This window comes from Panthera onca, chromosome A1 (genome assembly GCF_046562875.1).
Source record: "Panthera onca isolate mPanOnc1 chromosome A1, mPanOnc1 haplotype 2, whole genome shotgun sequence".
Taxonomy (NCBI): domain Eukaryota; kingdom Metazoa; phylum Chordata; class Mammalia; order Carnivora; family Felidae; genus Panthera; species Panthera onca.
The window spans coordinates 126,065,646-126,086,687 of record NC_138339.1 but is presented as its reverse complement, the minus strand read 5'-3'; the positions used below and the strand labels follow the sequence as shown (position 1 = coordinate 126,086,687).

Genomic DNA, 21,042 nt, shown 5'->3' with positions numbered 1-21,042 from the left:
GCTCGAACCCACAAACTGTGAGATCATGACCTGAGCCAAAGTCAGAGCTTAACCGATCAAGCCACCCAGGCGCCCCAATGATTTATTTAATGGAATCCTCATTCTGTCTGTTTGGTGAAGAAGAAAATAAAATCTCAGAGAAATGACATGCCCCATGACTCAGACCTTGTCTAGTGGGTGGCTGAGCTAAGATTCACAATTCAAACACACTTGATCCTGGAAACCTGGGAGCCTCTATGACACCACAAGTTTCTGTTTGGTGTCCCCACCAGCCATCAAGCTCTGAGGACTGAGAGTTTCCCTGGAAAAGCTCTTCTGCCTTCTTCCCACCCCAAGCTGGGTGTCACCTAAGCCCTGTCCCCATCTCTAAGCATCTGTCCTGTCATAGGCAGTCCTCACCCGTAGGTCCGTAGGTACTGTTACTGGTTTTATTATGCTGCCCTTGAGCATCTCACCTCCTTTACCGGGTTCTGTCAGGGGCACCGTTAGGAACCAATGTCCCTGTGATTTTAGCCAGAGCCCCTAGGCTTGTCTTGTTGAAAATCCACCCTGCCATTTCCCCTGCAAGCCTTTCTCTGGAAAAGGAAAACCCTGGGGCATTCTTCTGTCCATTAGAGGCCTTGCCCAGGAGAGAGAAACACCTAACAGCAACAGGAACAGTACAGAAGGGTAGGACACACATCCAGAGGCAGGGTGGCAGTGAGGTCCATTCCCTGAATGTGGCTTTCAGGGCAACTCCATGACAGAAACACAAGAGGCAACAACAAAGCTGGCATTCAAGGTGACACAGGATCAAAGCCAGGGTTCGTGTTAATTGGGATTTTACCTGCTAAGCCCTGGACATGCTTCACTCCATGTAAACATCAAAACAACCCAGTGGGGGCAGAATTTTCATACTCCCGTTGTGTAGATGAGAAAACAGAAGCTTGGTAAGCTTGGGTCATTTGCTCAAGAGTTCGTAAGCCCGTCAGTTCCCAACCACATTGACACAGTACCCCTAAACAGGGGCTCTCAGAATCACCCATCCAGAGTTTGCTGATTTAAATTTTTTTTAATGTTTATTTATTTGTGAGAGAGACAGACAGAATGCAAGTGGGTTAGGGGCAGAGACAGGGAGACACAGAATCAGAAGCAGGCTCCAGGCTCCGAGCTGTCAGCACAGAGCCTGATGTGGGGCTCGAACCCACAAGCCGTGAGATCATGACCTGAGTCAAAGTCGGATGCTCAACCGACTGAGCCACCCAGGCGCCCCCCAGAGTTTGCTGATTTAATAGGTCTAGGTGAGACCTGAGGATTTGCATTTATAACAAGTTCCCCAAGTGAGTTGGGAACTTGGACAACCGCTGCTCCAGAGGCTAGATGGCTAATGAGTAGTCAGCTCAAAACCAACCCAAGGGCGTGGCAAAGGGGATTTGTTTGCTTTAACGTGTATCGTCTTGCGTTTGGGGTGCCCTGGGCTGGTGGTAGCAGCAGCTGATGCTGACCTTGATCGTTTCCCTCATGGCTGGCTCCTGTGGAGAAGGCAGGGAGGTGGGCTCTACACTGTTGAGCCTTAAAAGGGCCCAAACAGGACTCCAGTGGGCTGATCCACCAGAGTGACGGGCTTCAGGGGTTCTGCCTAATGGCAGGTGAGGGCTGGAGGCCAAACCAAGGCAGACGCAGCCAGCCGTGCCCTGGACCAGCGGTAGCCGAATGCTACTCCTCATTTTGTCCAATCCACAAAAATCTCAATTGTGCAGCCCCGGAGATTTGGTTTCCTTGTCTTAGGATCAAGAAGCAAACACACTTGCCCTGCCTGGTGCTCGTAGGGCACGCGGCCTTCTCCCCACCCCTGCCCCACACACAGCCTGGCAGGAGAGGGTGACACTTGGCAGGAGGGAGAAAAGGAAGGAGAAAGAAGCAGCAGCCCCGGGGTGGTGAATGTGGGAGCTCAGAAGACCCCACCCCTTGCCCTCGGCCCTCCCGCTGTGTGTGGAGGCCTGGCGGAGGTTGAGTTGCAGGTGGTGGCAAGAGATTGAAATTCACAGGAAAGGAACAGTAACCATTCTTTCCTGTGGGGCCGATTGCCTGTGTTCTGCTTCAGGTCAAGCTGACCCTGGGCTCTTAATGTGAACAGAGAGCCCGAAAGCAGATACACTGTATCTGCCTGGGTTGTCCAGCTGGCGAACGTGTCTTCTAAGGATGCCACACTCCGCATCTTCATTAATGGAGCAGTGTGAAATCCCGGAGCAGGGCCGTTGTAGGAGCTCCGGCTAAATGCCTGTGTCGAAGAGTAATTGCTGTGTGACAGCCACGTGTTAACAGTTCTGGGGTTGCCTAAAGCTCAGGTGGAAGCCTGGCAGCCGGAGCCACGTTGGGTCGCAGGGCAATGTCCAGCCAGAAGACATAAATGGTTTTCAAAAAGAGGTTTTAGTATAAGAAACATGCCCTTGGATGGAGCCAGCTCTGTAGACTGGGAAGCAAAAGCCACAGTTCCATTTGTTTTATGCCCATCTGAGAGTCACAAAATTTTGTTTGTTTATTTATTTCAGAGTGAGCAGGGGAGGGGCAGAGAGAAAGAGGGGGAGAGAGAGAATCCCGAGCAGGCTCCGTGTTCTCAGTGCAGAGCCTGGCACGGGGCTTGTTCTCAGGAACCGTGAGATCATGACCTGAGCAGAAATCGTGAGGCAGACGCTTAACTGATAGAGCCACCAAGGCGCCCCTCACAAAATTTTTAAATCAAGGTCTAGACAAAAGCAAAACGAAACGAAGAAGAAGGAAAAGCAGAAGAAAAGAGGAAGAACTACACATATAATTACAGAGTTTGCACCACCAACTGCTCGGATCGAGCAAAACATTTGATCTCCCAGATGAAGGGGAAACACTGGTGAACAAGGAGCAACAGAGTCACAGTTTTAAACTGACAGAAAGGGAAAGAGCGGTCAGGGCCCAGCAGGGAGAAGAGACATCCCCATTCACAGCAAGTCTTCCCTGTCTGGCCCAACTTGGGCCCAGGGGAAGAGCCCAGATTTCAGATTCCCAGGAGATAATGAACAGACACAAAGGTACTAGGAGTCTGATGCCCTAATTAGCTTCTTAGTCAGTGGCTTTTGGTCTTGGCTGACTATCAGAATTATCTGGGGATCATTTAAAAGTCTTGACCCCAGACCAATCAAATTAAAGTTGCTGCAAACCAGGCATCAAACATTTTTATGAGTTCTTCAAGCTTTTCAGTGGGCAACCATGGCTGATAATCCCTGCTCTAAAATACTCTTGATGACTTTAAATTTCCTGGGTGATTGGCAGATTTTGATAACCTGTTTTATGCCCACTAGCCGTGAAGTCGATTAAGATCTGGCTCCAAGTCCTCCTCATTGCCTGTTTCTGTTATTCTGTATTTTTGTTTAATTGAACTGATTTCTCACAATGAGCTTGAACTGGAGTCAAGTAAGTAATTTATACTTAAAAAATGAGTGAATACAATTGTGCAAGTATTTTCCAGTTCTCCTGGCATGTAATGTCTTCTAAGAATACGCTGACCTCGTATCTGACTTTTTTAACCACACATGCCTTTGCAAAATAAACTTCGACCCTAAAATACACCAGCAAGCCAAACGTTTCTTCTCCAATTTTCAGTCAGTTTCTTGATTTTTATCTGTAGCCTCCAAAAAGAAAGAAAAAGAAACCTTTTTGGAAGACCTGCCACCTCTTCAAATAACTTCTTTTTCTCCCTTTGGGTACATGTGATAATGTGGCAATTCTGATTTTTTTTTTTTCCTAAGAAAAAATTATACCAGACAGACAGGTCTTAGATAATTTTTCCCCCTTTACCACCAATCTCTTGTCCTATTTTTTTTTTTTTTAAGTTCTTTTAGAAGTGCCTCTTCCAATCAAAGGAAGGCCATTTATTTCAAGATCTATAAATAGCTCTGGGTCTTTAAGATTCTTCTAGCACATTGTATTCTTCTCTCTGCAATCTTCATTTTCTTCCCAGTTTTCCCGTTCCTACACACCCTGAGAAATAATTCCCTGTGGGGAAAGCTATGACAAATGCACCAGAACAAAAGGGACCATGCCAAATGCCCAGAGGGGTCTTGATTACTTAGTGGCAAACAGCCAAGTGTCTTCCCGGCCCAGGTGTAGATTTCAGCACTGTAAGTTGCTATACGTTCCTAGGTAAGTTTACATGTCACAGTTCTGGAGAAAACACTGCTGTTAGAAATGTTGCCAGTGGCCACGGCCATAAGCCAGTAGACAGACTATTCTATCTCTGCTTTCATCTCTGCCCTGAATTTCTAACGCATCTTAGGGATCTAAGATCTAACACATCTTGTTTATTGCTAGTGGAGAGAATCAAATTAGGTTTTTAAAAAAAAATCTCAATGGATTTATCTTATTTCTGTATTAATACTTTTTATCTTGATCTTGTAAACTATGTATATACTTCAGGGTGCCTGGGTGGCTCAGTAGGTGAAGCGTCTGACCCTTGGTTTCGGCTCAGGTCATGATCTCAGGCTCTTGCGATCGAGCCCCGAGTCAGGCTCTGGGCTGGGCGTGGAGCCTGCCTAAGAGTCTCTGTCTCTCTCTCCCCCTCGGCTGCTCACTTACAAAAATAAATAAATAAATAAATAAATAAATAAATAAATAAAAATACATTTTTAAAAAAACATGCATACTTCACTATGACACCCTTAGCCATGCTTTCAAACTTTCAACCACCTAATCTTTTCAAAACTTAAGATGGTTTTATTATATTTTTAGTGTTAGTTTTTATTTATTGTTTTGGTTTGAATTCAAGTTAGTTAATATACTGTGTAATCTTGGCTTCAGGAGTAGAACCCAGTGATTCATCTCGTACATGTGACACCCAGTGCTCATCCCAACAAGTGCCCTCATCAATGCCCATCACCCATTTAATGCAGCCCCCTCCCCCCACAGCCCCGTTTGTTCTCTGTATTTAAGAATCTCTTATTGTTTGCCTCCCTCTCTGTTTTTATCTCATTTTTCCTTCCCTTCCCCTATGTTCATCTGGAGTTCTCAAACTCCACATAGGAGTGAAATCATATTACATGTACCTTTCTCTGACTGACTTCTTTCACTTAGCATAATACCCTCTAGTTCCACCGATGTTGTTGGCAAATGACAAGATTTCATTCTTTTTGATTGCCGAGTGGTATTCCGTTGTATACACGTATATCCCACATCTTCTTTATCCATTCATCAGTTGATGGACATTTGGGCTCTTTCCATACTTTGGCTGTTGTTGATAGTGCTGCTATAAACATGGGGGTGCATGTGCCCCTTCAAGTCAGCATTTTTGTATCCTTTGAATAAATCCTAGTAGTGCAGTTGCTGGGTCCTAGGGTAGTTCTATTTTTAATTTTTTGAGGAACTCCATACGATTTTCCACAGTGGCTGCACCAGTTAGCATTCCCACCAACTATGCAAAAGGATTCCCCTTTCTAGACATCCTTGATAACCACCTGATCTTTAGGAGTAGCTATTGACTGAGCAAAATATTTTGTTTTGGGGTTGAAATCCATGAATAATCTGGTAATATGTCTAAGAGAAAATTATCCTACAGGAATCATGTTCGTATCTCTATCTGACCCATCTTCTCTCCTTCCCAAGTCCAGGGTTCAATGGTCCCATGGGAAAAGCCCTAGATTTGGGGGAATATTTGTATTTTGGTTTGTTCCATGCTCTTTCTAAAGGTGTATTACTTTTTCAAAGAGGATTAAGAGTTCATTGTTGGGAAATTTTGTTCTGATTGTGTATAATAGGGTAGGGTTATTTATTTACCTCACTGTCTACATGATGACTAAGCAGTCTGAAGGATGGAGAGAACACAGATATAAACAGGCTTGAGATTTATCAGCCATCTCTCAGCCAGAGTGTTGAACATGTCAGTCTACCTCAAGCCCCATGCTTGCATTCTAGAATTTTGTAACAGCATTTCTCAGGGAATTTGCAGTCTTCTGAATCCCCAATTCTGAGAAAAATTGATCAAGAAGTCAGGAAAATAGGAAATAAGTATTACAAATCTCCTTTGAGATGTAAAGCTTATCAAGTAACAGAGATGGTGCTGGTTGGAAAGAAGCCAGTGACTTCAAGCTTCAAGCAAGAGCAGAAACTGACAAGGACAAAGGTTAAGGAGGACATTTCTGGGAACCCAGATGATCACAATCTAATCTGTTTCTCTTGTAGCTGTTGCCGTGTTTATAAGTGGTGTCCCTGGCTCTGTCTGCTGCTAATGGTGAGTCATCCCTACAAATGAAATGAGCATTAATACGCTTATGCACATAGTATGCTTTATACAAATCCGATGATGTTCCAAGAAATAATGAGTTTTACAAACAAATTAAGTTCTTAAATTGGCAATTTTGACATGTGATTCTGTGTAGCATCATTAATCTGGGTAGGAGATCTGAATGCTACATTATTGGAATACTATCTTATAACATTTGCTGGCATTTTTCCAGTGTTGGAATATTGCTACAAGCTACCGTTCTTTGTAAAGACATGAAATTTAAAATTTCCTATTCTTCTTACTTATTCTTAAGTACCCAACAGATTTTTTCAGATAACCATAAGAGTGATTAAGGAGTATAAAGAATGTTGGAAGTATTTTAAGAAAAACCTGTGATTTCAGACATTCCAAGATTTCCAATTTCCAATTCCAGAAATTCTAATTTCTTCTTTTCAAGTCCTGCAGATGTTCAGGAATTTGAAGACCCTGCTCTCAATTTTATCTCCTAAATTCCTTGTAGAGTCTGGTGCCTTATCTCTGCCCCTGACCCGAGCTGCCTTCCTGTTAGGGTTGGGCTGCTGGACCAGCGTTCTGGCAGATTCCCTTAAGTCCATTCTCTATACTGGAGCCAGAGAGACCTTAAACAGTAATACAGACCTGTTCATTTCATCCCTTCACACAAGGCATTTTAGTGGATGCCCACATGAAAAGGTACTTGACTAGTAATTGGGGGAATCAAAGTTAAAACCCCAGTTAGAGTTCAGTACACACCTAACAGATAGGCAGGAAGGGTAAAGTCCCAGGTCAGTGAGGCAGGGACAACATCTGGTTTTGACCCGCCATTTTCTTTATAAGCTTAACATAATGCCAGACAATTAGTAGGTGCTCCATGCCCATTTGCGGATGGGTAACTGAATGAATAAATGAATGAGAATGACACATGCAGGAGGCTTCATGTCTGTACTACACCCAGGGCCCACACACCTTGGCAAAAGAGAGGGTCCTGTGGGCGTTGTCCAAAGTGGTGTTTCTTCTGCAAGGCGGACAGTCAAGATCCCTCTCTTTTTCACCAATGCCTTGGCTCCTGTTATAGCAGTGAAATTGACCCTCGTGAGGCCAAATTTTCCCTTGTGGAACATGGAGAGACTGTACAACAGACCTGGCGCTTCTTCCTTCCTTCCTTCTGAAAAATTATTCAACTATGTCAAATTACATAACAATCTATTCAAACATCACCTAACAGTAGCAATATCATTTCCTCCTGTTTTACAGAATTGCAGTGGGACACAAGTGAGATAATGCACACAAAAGTGCTTCATAAAGCACAAAGCGTCATGCAACATTAACATCTGACATTATTAAATTGGCCGCCTCTACTTTAAAAGCACATCCCTGTCCTCCTAACTTTGTGTCATAGGCCCTGGGCTCAGCCTTCAGCCAACTTGAAGAGATCCTCTTTCTATCTGGGAACCCCTTCGTTCCTGGTTCTCTCTGCCATGGTTTGGGCACCCTATATTCTGGTACCTAGGTTACTTAATCAAGGTTCTCTTTATATTGGAGGGAAAATGTATTTTAGAATGAGACCCACCATGTTGTGAATTTTGACTTTGCAGCTTAGAATTTCCTTGACCCTTGACCAATTTCTTAACATTTCTGAACCTCGGTTTCTGTGTCTGTAAAATGGGAATGAAAATCTCTTCCTAACAAGGTTGTTTTGAGAATTGAATATAGCCCTATGCTCAAAGTAGCATTCTGACTATCTGGTTCATAATGAGTATAAGGTATATATGAGTTCCGTTCCATTTCCCTCTGAGTGATCTCAACTAATTGACAAGCTCATCTTCACTAATAAAAGAGGGCAAAAATCAGATTCTCTTGGGTTAGATGAAAGGTAGGAACATCAGGTTGGATAAAATAGTTATTAGTCCTTTAATAAAGCAGAGAGTTAGATATGTGGTCACATAAGCCCATCAGCCTCTCCCAATGACCACTGAACCTTTTGGGCAATGGAAGGATTGGAATACCCAAGAAAAGGAACTGACCAACTGAGCAGAGACTCTTGTCTAAAAGTATTTTCTGGGAACATGATGGTTTTCCAAGTCTCACAATCATGGCCAGCTAGAACTGGCTAATCCTAGCTTTGAGTGGACCACTTCAACACATTCTGGGAACCATGCCAACAATAATTGGATACCAGTTGGTCAACCCCAAATCACCTATTCCCTAAGCCTGGACCTTCAGTCTAAGGAATCAACATCTTGGACCAAGACTTGCAATAGGAGTGACCTTGTCGGAGGCTCACTGTGAGAGTTTGTGTAAGACCACCTCTCACTGGGTCCCAGTCTACTTACCTATACACTGAACAGTTGGGGCGTGCGCAGTCACAGGGCCCTCCCTAGTCTTGTGTCCTGTTGATCGATAGCGTAAGGCTCTGCCCATGGTAACTTATACCTCAGAATCAGAGAATACTTCCCTTGGTTTTAAATAAAAATCCTTCCTGCTTTCTTTGAAGTCTGTCCCTGTACTTCCTGTTCTTTGAATTGACAAGGAACGGTTTTTCACTGTTACCACTTTACAGAACCATCCTGCCTCTGTTTTCTGATTTCTTTCTGCACACTCACACGCAAGTTTCCAGCCTCGGCTCTGTGATCACCGGGGTGCCTGCTGCCAGCACAGCAGATGTGAGGTCATCCCCCAAATGCTTTTATCCTGTGCCCCGTCTCCATCGCTTTCACACAAACAAGTATTAGGTACACAATATGCAAGTTTGCTTTTCTCCGCTCTGACTCAATAAACGAGTGAACTTCTATGAACCAGAAGGTTCATAGTGAAGGTGGACTCTTCTGCTGTTGTAGTGCTAATCTTAGAGACTCGAGAGGCTTTGGCTGTAACATCCTCGCGTCGGAAATTTCCCAGGATAGTCCCAGTTTCAAATATTACATCTTATTTCTGGTCAAGAGTTGTGAATTTCCATCCTGAAGATAGTCTTTGCAGAGAGGATTGAGAGCCGGAAAACGGTGATGCAATTGACCTATGTCAGAGATATAAGTGCTGAGGAAGATCCATGCCGGCTGGTCAGGGCAGGATCCTCCTAGGCAGGAAGAAAGTATGCAGGCTAGCAAGAGCCTTTTCTCACCATGCTATCATCCAACAAGGGGATGTGTGGTTTTTTTTGTTGTTTTTTTTTTTGTTTTGTTTTCTTGGTGTGGTTTTCCTGCCCTCTAGTGTCTCAGGGTGTTAAGAACTTGTTGAACCTAAAAATGCGTTCTCACTCACCACCATCCATAGATTTTATAGGGTCATAGAACACAAACTATGAGAACTCAATGAAAAAAACATTAGAGATAATCTAGCACAGGGAGGATGAATCATTCATTCAGTCAGTGATAGCATAAGTTCATCTTCTTGTATAGTAATACTATAGTATTGTATAACATTAATTATATTCTTTGTTACTTAAATTACATTAATTTCTCTCTTGTCCCTGAGAACATAAAATTACATCTTTTTTGACTACAGAACCAGAATTTGTTATTTTTTTGTTTGCTTATTTATTTTTTTAATTAGAGTATGCGCAAGCAGGGAAAGGAGGGAGAGGGAGAGGGACCATCTTAAGCAGACTCCGCATTCAGTGTGGAGCCAGATGCGGGGCTCAATCCCATGACCATGAGATGATGTTCTGAGCCAAAATCAAGAGTCAGACACTCAACTGACTGACCAACCCAGGCGCCCCTCCAGAGCCATAGTTCTTAATTCAAACTGTGTAGGAAAGACTACCAGCCCCTCATCATATACAACTCCATTCTGAGTACTTTGCAGAGTTTGGCATGTGTTAGGTGTCCAATCATTATTTGTTGAATTAGTAAATGAATAAGTGGCAGAATATTTTGTCAAAATATTAATTGTGGTGTTTTTGTGATTCTCATTGTTGTACTCATTGTAAGCATTTTATTGAATGAGCATAATTTAGCAGGGTATGATCATGAAACAACTCTTTCCCAGCTACTGCCTTTTCAAACCTGCTTAGTGGGTAGTCGTTTTCCCCCCTACACATTGGTTAAATCAAGGGTAGGTCTCATCACTGTTGCGCTACTTTCAGATATAAAAACGACCTCTGGTCACTTTTAAACACAGTGATTTAATTTTCCAATCACTTGAAGGTGGATTCCTCCACTGTTGCGGTGCTAATCTTAGATATGGGGATAGGATAATAATGAGGTACCAATTAATCTGTCAATTTGGCAAAGATAAAAGCATATAGTAGTGAATTTCTGCCTCTGGAAATATCAAAGTAGGTTATTTCAGATTGATCCTTTTCCCACACTTAGAAAGGCTGAAAAAAAAATACTGGAAGAATAATGTGTCTGAAACTGTTAGAGAGTTAGAGAAACCATTAAAACTAGCAGATTCAAGGTTTCTGAGACATAGGAAGCCAGAGAGGGGTGCCCAGAATTTGCAAAGCTCACTGCCCTCCCCCCACCAAAAAATTTGGAGATTGGAAATTTGTGACAAAGACTGAAAGATGAGCAGATAGCAGCAGAAGAGAGGGTAAGAGCCTGAGCAGGGATTTTATCAGTCTCCTGCAATTGAGGGAAAATTGGATTTCAGAGCTTGCTGAGGGGTGGGGGGCTGGCTGGTAAATATCCCAGAGTTTCCATTTTGACCCCCTCCCCCAAAGATTTCATACTGGATTAGGCCTCCCTTCACAAAGGATGAAGTTCAATCCATAACTGCATTAAAGTGAACTGCCCCAGCTCACTGCCTGCCAGAAATAATAAGGAATCCTCTCTGGAGGAGCATACATCCTCCAGAGCCTCAAATGATATCTACGCTGTCTAAATACAAGCCTCATGGTCAAAATTAATCAGACATAAAAGAATATAAAATATGACCAAAAAAGAAAAAAGTCAACCAGACAATAGAAACAGACCGATGGGAGATCCAGATAGGGGAGTTATCAGATGGGGATTTTAGCAGGGCCATGATTCAGAGATAAAAAACAAATGGAGATTTAGAGTAAATAACTATAAAACATAAAAAGAATATAATAGAAATTCTAGAACTTAAAATAAAATAACTGAAATAAGGATTTGATAAAGTTAAACAGAGAGTTAATAAAGCAGAATAAAGATCAGAAGAAGATACCAAGACTGAAGCAGAGAAAGACAATAATAATGCTAGACAGAGGAAAGAGCACAGGAAACATATCATTTGAGTCCCAGAAACTGAGATGGGAAAGAATGGATCAGAGGCAGTATTTGAAAGTCACTGAGAATTTTCCAAAACTGATGGAAGAAACCAAACCACATATCCCACCCAGAAGCTCTCCACACACAAAGTAAGGTAAATACAAAGAAAATCACTACCTAAGTACATCATAATAAAACTCATTTTAAAAATCAAAGGAAAAGGGTCTGGACAAGTGTCCAGAAAAAAAAAGGAAGGACAAATGAATTGTGATATATTCACACTATGGAATGTTATACAGCATAGGGATAAGCAGTTTAAAATTAGTTGCAAGAACATTAAAAAAATCTCTATGAATAATATTGAGTAAAATAAGCCAGGCATAAAAAAGCATATGTATTAAGTCCATAAAAATCATGAAGTTAAAAAAAAGAAAATCAGCATGGATTTACAGTGAATGAAATCAGCAATGGTTAACTATAGGAGAGATAATAGTGACTGGAAGATGAGAAGTAAAATGTGGTTAAATCTAAAAATGGTTGCATTAATCAATAATATGGTTTTATGAGATTTAAATATGTTTGAGTATGCACACACACACATATCCACATATATGTGTTAAGATACAGTATTTTATTTTTATATGTATTATAGAAAAATATTCTAAAACTATATATTAAAATAACAACAATATCCAATAGGCAGGACAGTTAAAATGGAGTTAAAATTCTCTAATTACTTTGCATTATCCAGGAAGTATAAAAAATACCATTTTAGGGGCACCTGGGTGGCTCACTCAGTTGAGCGTCTGACCCTTAATTTAGGCTCAGGTTATGATCTTGCAGTTCGTGGAATAGAGATCATGTTGGGCTCTGTGCTGGCAGTGTGGGGCCTGCTTGGGAGTCTCTCTCTCCCTCTCTCTTTCTGCCCCTCCTCTGCTCATGCTCTCTTTCTCTCTCAAATAAATAAACATTAAAAAAATACCACTTTATAAGTAAATATTATGCTATATTTTAATATTTAGGATGATAAGTAGAAGGATAGCAAAAGCATATGTAACTAACAAGCAAATACAGGAGAAAAAATAAGATAAAAAATAGGTATCTCCAAAAGAAATGAGGATTAGAAAACAAGAGTATAGAATAGATGGGATAAATACAAACTCATAGAAAGATAGTAGATTTAAGCCCAAATGTGTCAGCAATGACATGATGTGTAAACTCAACATCCCAATTAAATGACGAAGATTGTCAGACAGGGGAGAAATTTTTCAAAAGCTGTTTGCTGCTCACAAAAGACACACTATAATATTCAAGGATAAAGAAAGATTAAAGTAAGATGATGAAAACAGACAGGCCACGTAAACATTTTTGCTATGGTCTGAATATTTGTGTCCTGCTGAAATTGATGTGTTGAAACCGTAACACCCAAGGATCATGGTGTCAGGAGGTGGGGCCTCTGGGAGGTGATAGGTGTAAGGGTGGAGCCCTCATGAATGAGATTAGTGCCCTTCTAAATAAGGCTCCAGAGAACTCCCACCACATAAGGACATAGCAAGATGTCTGTCACCTGGAGGAGGGCCCTCACTCAAGCCCTCAGGAGCTCTGATCTCAGACTTTCGGCCTCCAGCACTGTGAGCACTAAAATTCTGCCGTTGATAAGCTGCACAGTCTACAGAAACACTACAGATGGTTACCTGACTTGCTCAAAGGCACACATCTAATGATCAGGGTCGCATCAGAATGTGCATGTTTTCTGACACCAAACTCGTTTTCTCTTTCCATTGGCTCATCTCCTTTCAGTGGTCTTACTGCCTACTCCATGTCAGTAAAGGGGGGTTTTGTAGGTGGAAAGGCTGGACCTGATGTGCCTGGTCTGAGCGTCCCGTGACACTCCCGTGGAGTCAAGTGGGAGGGCACCTGCGTCCTGCAGCGGGCCGCCCTGTCCGGCCTGAGTCCCCTGCTCTTGTCTCAAAGCTCTCTCTGCAAAGTGCACATCTGATGCTCTCAGGGCACTATTGCTCTCTAAGTGGCAGATCTTAATGCTCCTAATTGTCATCCATTATATCATCATGACTTTTTTTGTGGAATTAAAATCCTTTTCGTGAAAGGGCAAAGAAAGTTCAGCTGCTTGACAGCATATCCCAAACTTCTTTACTGGGTTAGTTGGTTCTTTAAAATTTGCAGCTGTGACTCCAGAGTGACATTCATTATCTTTCCCGGAGGCAGTTTGTGGGGAGGATGTGGGAGTCACACAGTCACCTCTGCTGTTAGTGTTTTCATTTCATTTTTAAAATTTTATTTATTTTGTTACTGTATTTTTTTCATTTGAAAATGAAAACTCCTGAATGGGGCGTCTGGGTGGCTCGGTCAGTTAAGCGTCCGACTTCAGCTCAGGCCGTGAACTCATGGTTCATGGGTTTGATCCCCGTGTCGGGTTCTGTGCTGACAGCTTGGAGCCTGGAGCTTGCTTTGGATTCTGTTTCTCTCTCTCTCTCTCTCTCTCTCTCTCTCTCAAAAATAAATAAATATTAAATACAATAAAATGAAAACTGCTGAGCAATGTGTCCTTAAGGGCAGGGGCGATAACTTACTAGCCTGCGTGGGGCTGGCACAGTGCCAGATACACTCCAGGCAATCGTTGAATACTTCTCAGATAAAATTCGTGTGTCTTCACCATTCCATTTGTCAACCACTTTTGAATCTTCTGCCTTCAAATCTAGGAGGTAGCCCTCAGGCTTGATAGAATTGGAGTAAAACATATGTAGAATGGCAGAAAGAGAAATGTTATGGGGCGCCTGCGTGGCTCAGTTGGTTTAAGTGGCCGACTTCGGCTCAGGTCATGATCTCGCGGTCCATGAGTTCGAGCCCCACATCGGGCTCTGTGCTGACAGCTCAGAGCCCAGAGCCTGTTTCAGATTCTGTGTCTCCCTCTCTCTCTCTGACTCTCCCCCATTCATGCTCTGTCTCTCTCTGTCTCAAAAATAAATAAACGTTAAAAAAAAATTTAAAAAAAAAAGAGAAATGTTATGTCCCTTCTTACAGGTGAGGAAACTGAGACACTGAAATGTGGGATCCAAGAGCTACTCAGCAGAACCACAGCTGAGGCAGAGCTGGTGAGTGATGATCAGATACCTTCTCTCTGCGCCTCCCTACCTTGACCCCTTCCTGGACCTCCTGGGTTGGTTCACACTTCTCCTTCTTCTGGTAGAAGTTACTCCTCTCTTAAGGCAGAGCTTGCGTTACGTGCAGCGCTGAGGTGAAAGCCTCATCAATTGATTCGTTCATCAATATCAAAGCAGGGACCAAAGTCAAGTGCCATGAATTCTTTCTCATCTAAGTTCTGAGGCAGCATCTTTATTGCCCGTGTCAAAAGAAGTGACTAGCATCACATTCCACGGCCATTGTTTGTTGACCTGTTGATTTCCCCCCTCCCCATCCCATCCCTGCCATGGGGTGGCTGGAGCTTCCTGGAGAAACAGTGAGCAGTCATGGAGCGAGTTCAGACTCCAAAGTCACAGCCCAGCTCTGGGGCCTCGGCTGTTCTCTCTCCTTCAGTAAACACTGACTGCCAGGTGCCATGCCGTGTTTGGGCGTGCAGGTGTCATGACAATAAGACAAGCCTGGTTGCTGTCCTTATGGAGCCTGCGAAGTTACATCTGGAAAATGGGCATTGGATGAATGAATAAAAGCACAGCTAATATTGATGAGTGCTTACCATATTCTAGACACTGTGCCAAATATTTTTCGTGTGTTTATTTGAAGATGGGCCAGCAGGTGGCAGAGCTAGAGATTCAAACCATATTCACATCTGTCTGACTCTAAAGCCCAAAGCGATGAATGAGGAGTAGATAGAAAATACCACCAAGGTCTGGCACTTAGTAGGCAGCATGGCTGAGTGTGGTGAATCTAGATTGTAATCAGAATAGGGCTTGTGTCCTGCCTCCGCCCCCTCTATGATGATGGACCATAGGGGTGAGGCCACATTAAGCTCTGGTGGGGTGTGAGGCGGGGACAGGGTCAAGTCAGGCAGCTTCACTGCTTTATCTTTAGCTTCTGGCACAAAAAACGCAGTAGAATCCACTTACGCTGACCTGACTTATAACATCCTGGAACGCTCCAACATGGATCGTGAACCTTGAAAACCCAGTGCTCAGTGAAATAAGCCAGACACAACAGGACAAGTATTATATGATACCACTCATATGAGGTACCTAGAACAGTCAAAGAGAAAGGAAGTAGAATAGAGATTACTGGGGACTGGGGGGAGGGGAAAAGGAGGACCTAATCTTTCACGGGTACAGAGTTTCTGTCTAGGATGATGAACACATTCTGGAAGTCGACTGTGGCAATGGTTGCCTGGTACTGTGAATGGGCTTCTGCCACTGAGTCCTTCCCTTTAAAAATGGCCTAAAGTGGTAAATTTTATGTTCAGTGTATTTACCATAAAATATAAATAACTTTTTTAATTAAAAAAATAAACATCCTCGGAAGCCACGCTCTGTGGCAGAAGCTTAGAAAATAGTCTGAGGGGGCAGAACTGCAAGATACAAATGAGGAAATCATTTCACGAGACATGCTGTGGCTGATTAATTATTGATACCCCTCTCACCACCAATAATGACATCTTCTCATGTATATTGAGGCTCTGCTTTGTGCACTCGGCTACCACCAGGAGGGAGGCTGTTATGTCCGTTGGACACAAAAGACAGCTTCACTGCTTTCCTATGGCTCCACAGCCAGTGGGCGGGAGGGTCTGGATTTGAGCTCAGGTCCCAGATGTAACTGTCCAAGCAGGCGATGCTTCCTGAGGCTCCTCCTTGGGAAAGTGCCCACAATCCAGGCAGATCCTGAATTGCTTAGTTGAGATTTGCGCAATTAAGGTAACAGGAAAGTTCTAATCAAATCCATATGCTTTGGGGGCCAATCGGATCTTCCGCTAACCAGAACTCTCCATAAATAATGGTGCACCTGAAATGGGCTTCCTTAGGTGGAAGGGGAAGCCTACTTTTTATCAAATGATCTCACCTGAAGCAGTCCCTGTCCCCTTCCCAGAGGAGCAAGCATGTACATGAGGCCAGGCTGTGTGTCTTAGGCAGCTGACATTCCTTGTAAGGCCCCCTACTGCTCCAAGGAGACTAAACAGCAATGTCTGTCCTTTGTCCTAACACAGGGCTTCTCCAGACATTATCATTTGCTCCTTGAGGGGGCACACAAATGCTCACATTGCCCCTGGCCCAGGGAAGACCTTCCTGGGGAGAGGTCAGTTAAGTCAAGTAGTTAGCTCCCCTTGGTTGTTCATCTTTCTCCTCCTCTGCTACCCTGCTATACTGCTGATATTGTGATTCAAGAATGACCCACACTGGATTAAAGAGGGGAGCGATTCCTATCCAAGACCTGCCTCATTTCTCTGTCTTACTGCACATGGAAGGGTGCGGGGCCCCAGGAGACATTTGAATGAATGAAAAAAAAAATGAAGTGTTACCAGTGGGCGGTGAGTGCCCTGGCCCCAAAGAGGCGGGGGGAGGGGATTCTTAGGATGGTGGCCCTTGGAAGATCTCCCCGTGGTGTCCCAAGGAATGTCTCAGTGCGGGACTTGGCAGGCGTGTCTCAGAGCAGTGTGCCACACTCAGAATGCCTTGGCCATGGGAATGGACTCAGAACTCCCACACGGTGATGCTCCAGTCTGCCTTTGTGGGGCGGCATGTAATGGGAGTCAGCTTGGGAGCCGGAAACCGGTCCTGCCTCCGCGCGAGAGAAAACAGTGGCGCTGTTAGCCGTGGGTCACAGGAAGGTCACCCGCAGCAGGGAACAAGACCGTGCTTAGCCTGTCATGAGCATTCAGTAAATGCTAGTCGTGATTTTTCTCCTGGATATTATCAAGGAGGCAGGGTGTTCTCTGCCAGATAAGAAAGGACCTACTCCCTGTTAGCCCCAGTTCCATAAACAGAGGTCAGCAAGTTCTGAATAAATTGAGTTTTAGAGTAACCTTTTTTTTTTGTTTACTGGTGTTGTCCATTTTGTACTTTTAATTAGAAAGTGAATTACGAAGGCAATGTTTGTTATAGAGAAAGTAACTACAGGGAAGTGCAGCAGCACAGAAAGTAGCTCGTGAACAATCCTATCGCCAAAACAAATGCAACATTGTTGTCATAATTCTGTCCAGGTTCTGTTTTCTTCTGTGATTTGTATTTATTTCTGATTTTTTAAGTAACACATTGTATTCCAAACCCAGCAAAAAGACAAAAGAAGGACAAAAGCAGAGGACACATTTAAATTGTGTCAGCTGAAGAGAACTTAGCAAAGTTACTGTTGGTGAGGGCATGGGCAGGATGTGAGGGTGCCGGGGACCCCAGGGGTCCGGTAACCTGGGCTGCCATTGCCACTGCCATTCACAGCCTAAGGGTGGGGCGAGGGAGAAACAATGCTCAGACCCAAGACAGCCAGCTAGCGAGCTGCATGGGGAGGGCCCCTGGTCAGGAAGAGTGTGTGATGGGACAGCATGGGATGGGTGTATATACTTGTCCTTGATCTTCACTCTCCCTGCTGGAGGCCCCTGGAAACCAGGGAGAGTGGTTACCCCTCAGGGCGGTCAGCCTCCCCAAGCACAGGACGGACAGGTGGACAAGGGTAGAGGGACAATCTGGAGGGGCAAACAGAAGACCTCCAACCCCAGAGGAGCACATTCCTGAGGTCTAAATATTCAAACATTACAGGTAATGCTACCCTTCCCCCTGAAGAGGTGACCGTTGGTTTAAGTTTGGTATGGATCCTTCCAGACGTTTTTCTATGCGTAGTTACCTGAATGATATATGCCCTCATAAAGTATACAGTTTTGTTCTGCCCATGTGGGTGTGTGTGTTTTATAAATGGTATGATATAGTGTGCATGGTTAAACAACCTGCTTTGTACTCAGCAATATTTCTTGGACTCTGTATGTCAGCTCACGTACCCTAGTATTTTAACCCCTGCAAGGTGTTTCGCAGCATGGTCCGTGGAGGGCCGTTTCCCAATATCTTAGTTGTCTCTCTTTTCTGGGGACCTAACAGCATTGTAGTTCCCCGCTTGATTCAACTCAGGTGTGCCAGCATTTCCTTTGAGCAAGGGCATTTAAACCAAATTCCCACGTGTCACTTCCATGCAAAAGCTTTTTAAGAGCCAAGGAGAGCCTCACCACCTCTCTTCCTTTGCCTTGGGAACTAGGGATGTTTTAGACCAGCTCTGTCCAATAAAAATGTAGTAAAAGCTGGTCTATAATTTTAAATGTTCTAGAAGCCACATTTTTTTTAAATTTAAAAATCAAGTAAAATTAACTTGATAATAAATTTTTTTTACCCAGTATATGTAAACGTTCTCATTTCAACATGCAATCAAGATTGAAATTAATTGAGATATTTGACATTTTTAATCCTCAGCCTTTGAAATACAGTGTGTAATTTACACTTACAGTGTATATCTGTTCCAACCAGCCACGTCCCCAGTGCTTAGTGGCCACATGTGGCTAGCAGCTACCACATGGCTCTACCTGGATCTCAGGGTGCCACAGAGCTGAATCCGCAGCACAAGTGTGTCAGGCATACAGTGTCAGTGAGAGAGAAGCCGTTTCTATTTCCTTAAGGCATCAAGATTGCACTGTTGTTTGCCCCCGCCTGGTCTATCCAGACACACCTGTTGTAACTCATTTGATCATTTCCCTGTGGGTGGACGTCCAAGTTTTTCCAGTTTTTCACTCTTATAAAAAATGTGTTGATAAATATCCTTATGTGCATTTGTTGTGTTCACATGCAAGTTTTTTTTTCCCCTGGGGTAATCACTCAAGAATGAAATCATATGTACACTTTTTGTTTAACAAATCTATCTAAAAGGCTGTCCGGGTTGACTTTACAAATTTTCACTTGTATCCGCAGTGTATGAAAGTACTCTTTTACCTCCTTACTGACACTTGATGTCATCATTTTTTCATTTCAAAGTTTTTTATTTTTTGTATTTACACCCCTGATATTATATTTAACACGATACATAGCCTGTTCTTTTTAACGTCATAAATACCTTAATCTAATGAAAACTTTTTATAAACCTTGATTTTCAGTGGTAAGTGTAAACACATGGTATGGATATACTGAGTTTATCAAACCATTTCCTTAGTTTTCTGGACATTTGGATTTCTCACCTGAATTATACTTAACACCATAGTGAACATCTTTGTACATTGAACTTTTCCACACTTCACTTATTTGTCTTTCGGATAAATTCTAAAAGTGTAATTGTTGGGTCAAAGGATTAGTCAATTTTGGTTAAGGTCCTTGATATTTGCAAGCAGTTTCACCCGCCCCCCCCCCCTTTTATATCAATTACACTCCTTTAGGGAAGTTTCAAATTTGTATATGACATATCACTGACACAGTTCCCATGTGCAGAGGCTTTTAGATCCATTCTTGCATCTAATGCTCATAAGGGTCTTGTGAGATTAACAAAAAGAAAACGACCTGTCCAGAGTCACATGGCAGATAGGAAACAATGCAGGCACCTGAACTCAGCTTTGGACCACAAATGTAGGCTTTTTGGGTTTTTTTTATTTGTTTGATATGTCTTCTGTCTGTTTCACACTGCCCATGGAAAAACAGCCTTCTCTTTGATCCCTACTTCAGCCACAACTCTTGGCCCTAAATAACTTACTAATTTAGGTCTCTGAGTAGAGAGAATTAATCTCAACAATGGCTTCTTTCTATACGAAGACCTCCTCAGTGCCAAAAAAAGGGAGTGCCAAGCTGTACCTCCAAGGTGCCAGGAGAGGGCACTGCTGGCCCACAGTCTGCTTCAGAAACCAAGAGAAAGCTCTCGAGGAGGAGGCTGACAGTTTTTGAAATGGTTTCCCTAGGAGAGTGAGAGACCTTTTACTGAAGGAATATTAAGCTGCTGTTGGGCGTACAGAGCTGTTTTCCAATGAGACTCGCTGGGGCTCTCTATTCAGGTGATTTATGCACACAAACGAATCACCTTGTTTCAAAATGAAAGTGGATCCATCATAAAATGTTGAACTGTTGCAAGTGGAAACCATGGCGTGGATTTCTTAGTGTACTTCTTACAATTGCAGACAACAGTGATCTGCAAACGGGGAAATAAGGCCAAACGAAAAATTTGCTTAGTGTTTCACGGGGTTCAGTGTGTCAGAAAAGATCAGACACTGTCTCTTGACATTTTCACGTGTTGTTCCTTGGACACTGTTGAAGTGCTCTAAGTGTTAGCTGAAAGGTTGCTTTGTGCCCTCCGAGGAGGCACAGACATCCCTTCCCTGCTGGGGTCTGAGTTCCTTTCTTGCCTGGACCTTGACCATAGTATCCTGATTGGTTTTTCTTCCCCCGCTGCCACATCTCCAGGCCCCTGTGCCCACCCTGACTTCCTCGCCCCTACTCCTCAGCCTGGAATGAACTTTCCATAAAAGGATTTGGTCTCACCACTCGCCTCCTGAAAACCCCTAGCAGTTTCCCACTAGGTGTAAGATAAAAGCCTTCCCATGTCATATGGGACCTTCAAACCCAGGCCTCCCACTGCTCTCCCCACCTTGTTTTATGCCGCTCTTCCTGTGCCCTCTCCCCCTACCGTGCTCTGCTCACGCTGAACTTGTGT

At 43.4% G+C, this 21,042-nt stretch overlaps 1 long non-coding RNA gene across 3 annotated transcripts in view; it reads left to right on the top strand.

Moving 5' to 3' along the window:
- The window catches only part of LOC132681510 (uncharacterized), a 221,107-nt gene that overhangs the window by 38,869 nt on the left and 161,196 nt on the right, over positions 1–21,042 (top strand). For all 3 annotated transcript variants that reach the window (XR_009611082.2, XR_013557166.1, XR_013557167.1), the window contains exons 2-3: positions 6,187–6,235; positions 14,461–14,531. This is a non-coding gene — a long non-coding RNA (uncharacterized LOC132681510). The remainder of the gene's footprint in view (positions 1–6,186; positions 6,236–14,460; positions 14,532–21,042) is intronic.